The 5,975-nt window shown below is 38.6% G+C and overlaps 1 pseudogene; it reads right to left on the bottom strand.

The window, feature by feature from the left end:
* Positions 1 to 873: 873 nt before the first annotated feature.
* Positions 874 to 989, bottom strand: LOC116087840 (annotated as a pseudogene).
* Positions 990 to 5,975: the final 4,986 nt, after the last annotated feature.

Genomic DNA, 5,975 nt, shown 5'->3' with positions numbered 1-5,975 from the left:
GCCACTTCTGAGAAATAAACTTGGGATCTTCAAATAAGCCAATCTGCAGCACTTCACTACAGCTGGGCAAATGCTTTAAGCATGCTATAAATTTCAAAGCTCATATTCTATTGCTTTCTCAATTTTCCCCACAGACAGCTTCTGAGGATGTGTGAACATTGTAGGGTGAGTCCAGCCTATTGTCCAGTCCCTTTTCCTAACACACCCAAATCCCCCTACACCTTTTTAGCTTGTATACTATATTCTGATCCTCAATAGAGCCACTTGACTATGAGTCCTCAATCCCTGTATCCTTTGCCCTGCCTGGCTGGACCACTCCCTTGGCATCCAGAACCTCAGCAGCCAGTGGCTGGCTTCTGGGACCCAAACGTAATAAAAGCTGAATCTCTCATCTGCCTCTTCCTCTGACCACACCTAACTGAGACCTGGGAACAGAGAGCAGAAAGTGATGCTGATGTATTCTTCACTTTGTTGATAGGAAGGAACCCAGCAAAGAGGGTTAGTGATACTGATTGAACCCCCAAAACAGAAAAAGGACACCCTTTATGTTGTAACTTTGCTTAACTAAGACACTTGTTAAATGAGTTGCTATCAGGTAATTCTGACTGTATCTAACCTAAACACTTACTTTTAAAGCTTTTACCTTAGAACAAAACTAAAGTATAATTAAATTGAGTCTGAGTTTGTAAAAAAATGGGAAACTATTTTTGTTATGATCAACCTCATTGTTTTGAGTATTATGATTTTTTGAACTCCTAGTTATAAACAGTTTTACCTGGTGAGGTGGGAAGGCTCTGACGTCATGAAATGAAGTGTGGGCAGTGAAAAGACAAAACAATACATGACACACAGGGAACGTAGTTTCAACACCAGAAAGATGATGTATCTCCAGTATACTAAAGTCCTTTGCGTGTCATCCTTGTGCAGGGGCCATGCTAATCTTCTCTGTATCATCCCAATTTTAGTATATGTGCTGCCAAAGCTAGCACACTCAAGTCTTTTGAGGTAGAGGAAAATGACCAAAAATCTTTACCAAAAACTGAACAAAAGAAACAGCCATAGAAACTGAAATTTCAATAGTCACCAGCCAGATAAAAAGATATCAACTCTGCTCAGAAGACAAATGTAAAAACCATAAAGAGCTGTCACAAGCACACATTCAATGAACAACCACACGGAGTAGATATTGTAAAAGAGAATCTGTGTTCAGTCGAGCACTCTCATTTATCTCTGGTGGGAAGCAAAGTATAATTCTAATCCCAGGATTCCAAAGTTTATCCACAGATGCACTGCATCAGCAAAGCATTGCTTTCTACCTTACTGTACGATCAGTGACCTGAGATCCAGGCAAACTTTCACAGGAGGAGACTAATCTAGGTGCAGCCCCAGTGCGGACTATGGTGCTGCTACAGAAAGGACTGACAACTGCGTGTGCATATTATTATGGAGTGATAGTGATATACAAGAAATAGATTAACATGAAAAATGTGCTTGTATAAGTATATAATATATGACATCTATAATCTATATGCATATCTGTAATATACATATATGTGTATAATGCTTAATCTTGGCACCATTTTAAATTCCCACCATATTTTATTGGTTACTTACAAAAGGGCAAAAGAACTTAATTGAACATACTGAGAAAGAAGCCAATTTCTTTAGATATACCTTGAAATTTTTTATTTTATGATTAAAATATGTAAAGTTTTCCTCTTAATACAAAAAGTATGTTTAAAAACTAATCCTTAAATCACAAGTGAGTGAAGAAGAGTGTGTATCCAATAGTGTAGTAGTACAGGGGTAAATATTAAACCCAACGTATATTACAGTATTTTCACCTTATATCCACATTGAGATACATCTTATAGGTGAGACTGCCCTAAAATGTGAAGTTAAACTGTTTATAGGAATCTTGTTTTCACTCTAAGATTATTAGTGTAATACAGGATGATGCTAAGGATTATTATGAAAAAAAGTAAAAGGTCAAATGGGGCAGTTGGAAAAAAGTATTTAAAAACTTCAGTATTCGCAGATTTGAAATGCTGCATTTCAAATTGTAAAAATATTGTAAAACCATTGTGAAAGTATCACCATATCTACCCCTCTCCCCCCAAAAAACTAAAATAAACAATTTCCATTGTTCCAGTGCATGTTTTGATTCCCAGGATGTCAGTTTTACATATATATATACTCCACTAAATGGACCTAATAATCTTAGGAAAGATGTTGATTTTAACTCTAAAGCAAGAAGTATTACCACATAAGTCAGGATTTGTCACTAAAACTCAAGAGTCAACAACTAAGATAAAAATGGTACTGCGAAAAGCAACCAGCTAACAAATCTGTCACTGTTAACTACCTAAGAGGACACAAAGAATAACCAATTCCAAATGGATAAAAAGTGATATTCCAAGCAAGTGAGAACAAGAAAGAAGCAGGTGTAGTTATTTCAACATCCAACAAAAGAGACTTCCAAATCAATCAGAAGCGATAGGGAAGGACAATACATACACGCTAAAGGAAAAACCTACCCCAAAGGGTGGCTGTTGTACACGGGAGAGAAAGGCTTGACTCTCTACCTGTGTCACGTAGAATAATGGAATACACTCCTTCAGAGTAGTTGTGAGATCTATGCTACATTGTGACATTTATATAAGGAGCTAACACATTTATATAAGGTAGCTTATAGTCAACATTCAATCAGCAGCAATTAATAATAGGTGCACAAATGTTATAGGAAATATAAAATGAAAAAGTTACACACACACACACACACACACGTGCACACACACATGCACACACACCCTCAATTAAGTGCCTACATTTATTGGGAGGGAGAGGAAGTGGGGTGTGTACTATACCAACCAAGCAAAATTTAACTTGTCTGCAGGGCAGAGATCTGGAGAGAACTTGACTGTCTTCCAGAACTTACAATTTGGCATTTGTAAGCCTTCACTTTCACTATACTTGATGAACGTTAAAAGTGTAGCAAGGGTTGTTTAAATGCCATGGTTAGTTTAGTAGTTCAATTTTCTGATGTAAAATAGTAAACATGGCAGATGCCAAGTATGGGAATGAACACACACACACACACACACGCATATATATGTGTATATATATATATATCAATATACATATCAACACATAAATGTACACATACATATATGTATATAGTTAACTTTACAATGATAAGGAAATATATATTACATATATTATACAATTATATATAGTATATATTTATTTATATGTATGTATATATATTTAACTTTAGAGTGATAGGGAAACAATACCTGGCCAGGATAAACGATTCCATATTTTGAAGGCAGATCTTTCCCAGGTTGGCACTGTGTTATGTGATGCTGTCTATGGTGCTGGGAGGCAGCAGTAGGCCCACCTCCCAGGAGGCCGCCTGATCATGAGGGATGACGGACTGCAGTGTGTATATATGTATATATATATATACATATATATGCGTGTGTGTGTGTGTGTGTGTATGTGTATATATATATATATGTATGTATATATATACACACATGCGTATATATGTATATATGTGTGTGTGTGTGTGTGTGTATACACACACACACACACTCACACAGACATATATGTCTGTGTGAACTGGGGCCTCTTTGCCTGTGCAGATGCTTTTAGTATGTTACTTACCTTTTCATGAACTACTGGGCATGCTGACCTGTGTTCCATAATGCTAGCTCTCGTGCTGTACTGTTGGAAGTACTATAAGAAATAAAGTAAGACAGTGTGGGCTTAACTGTTACTTAGAAAGTGCAGGCGTACAGAAGGCCTCACTCTACAGCTGCTGCTAATTAGTGCTCAGGATGGACTCCAATCCTGATCAGTCCCCGTGGTTTTAGGTCACTGTCTTTTGATCTCATTTGTAAATGGAATCAGTGCATGGTAGTAAAGTGCATTTATGTTGTTTCTTATGGATATGGTTATCTATCTCCAACATCAGAAATTCCAGCCCTGTAGCATCTCAAAAGGAGAGACCTCATCAGCAATTTAGTGAAGCCAAAAGAGGGTAGCTCCTCTAAGGTTACAAGGCAAGTGTTTGGGAAGTCAGGATAGGATCTAGGTCCCCCGTGTACACTGTGCACTAGCTAAAGCTTCTCCTCACTCAGTAGTAATCCATAACAACTAACAGTGTAAGGAGAGAACACATTGGCACCTAGAACCCTCTTCACCATTCCAGGACTGCACCCAACCTACAGTGCTAGTGAGAGACTCCGGAATGCTTACAAAGGTAAGTTGAGGTTCTGTGAGATAAATTGGTGGTTTTGTGACCCTCGTATTTATATACAAAGCCACACGCCTCAGGAAGAAAGCAAACCTAGATGGGAAATGTTAGCTTTGCAGGGTTGGCTGCGATTTGACAAAATAATTACTACTGTCACTACAGGCTAGGACTTGACTATGGAAGGAACAAGAGTTTCTGTCTAGAATGCATTGTGACCTTTCAAATGGACCTTCCCTGTCTTCATATCCTATCACATATGGTACCATACTATGTCAACCTAAATGAATCAGAAAATATAATTTTTTTCTCACCTCCTAGAAACTTCTATACGATTCTTGATGTCAAATAAGAAGCAAGTTGATATTCAAGTCTCTAGTGCAGATCTGGGCCAACTACAGATCCTAGTCAAATCTTTCAACTCTAAGTCTGAAAGACTTACAGTGGGGTAAGATGCAAGCAGGTCACATATGCTGACCCTCAAATAAAATGACAGAGAACTTTCAGATAAGGACCCGATCCCTTCTATCTTTCCGTTATTTTTCTGGCAGGACCAGAGCCACCTCACATCTTTCCAGCATTTCTCCAGGATGACCAGCTCCTTTTCTCATTTTTCCAGAATTTCTTTTTTAGCCCCAAAGATGCTCAAGCTGTGAATTCTACAAAGAATGTGTCCTTAGCAACTCCTTGCCATGGGCCAAGAAGTGACCCAAGTGGTTAATGATGCTAGAACAAAAGAACTGGGGAGAGCTGGCCCCGTCCCTGACCAAATCTCTCATAAGCCTGCATCCTTGCCAGGGGACAGATCTGCCCTTGCCCTCCATGGGCTAACTCCACCAGGCAAAGGTTTGCATTAATTCTGCAACTCAACAAGAAGAAGCAGGGAGTTAGTAGGAGGATATTTGCTGTACATGCTTACAAACACATCTGCAAAGATCTGGACGTGTTTTGGGAGGAGATATGGTCAAACCAGGATCAGAAAATGTAGGTACTGTTAGGATATGCATGAAACTGAACCATATTCTCCAATATATCCTTATAAAGAGCACCCTTTCATCTGATTTCCATTCACATCCTCAAGTGGAAGGGAAGAGTGGGCCATTATTATTTCCTTTCTTTTGAAACACCAAAGGGCATGGTCCACTGCTTCAGTAAAAACCGGTTGTTGATTCTCTTAACTGTACAAGGAAATGTAATCAAAATGATAGTAACTATCTTCACATACCTGGGTTTGAGAAAGTCTTATCACTTTCTCTGCTCTGTGGCTGCTTAGAAATTCAATGATGATAAATACATGCCCTGTTTTGTTTTTGTTGAGATTATAATGTAATTACAATGTCCTTCAATTCCATTTCCTCCCTCGTAGCTTCCCATAAACCACTCTCCATACACTCTCCTTCAAATTCCTCTTTTTTTTACTAACTGTCATTGTATGCATATATGGACACACACACACACACACACACACACAACCTGTCCCAGCTATAACCTGTCCAGTTGCCTACAGCTGTGTAGGACTGAAGTTTCATGGGCTTTTCCTCTTCTAGTTTGATATGTCTATAGGTATCCTCTTGGTTCATCTCATGTTTGGTCATTAATGTTGGTGAGACTTTATGAGTCTAGTTTCTGGTGTTACTAGGAAACACAACCTCACTGAAAGTTCCTTGATCCTCTGGCTCTTACAATCTTTCTACTCCCTCTTTGGAAATGTTCTCTG

Source organism: Mastomys coucha, unplaced genomic scaffold (genome assembly GCF_008632895.1).
Source record: "Mastomys coucha isolate ucsf_1 unplaced genomic scaffold, UCSF_Mcou_1 pScaffold13, whole genome shotgun sequence".
Classification (NCBI taxonomy): Eukaryota; Metazoa; Chordata; class Mammalia; order Rodentia; family Muridae; genus Mastomys; species Mastomys coucha.
This window is presented reverse-complemented; position numbering and strand designations above follow the sequence as displayed.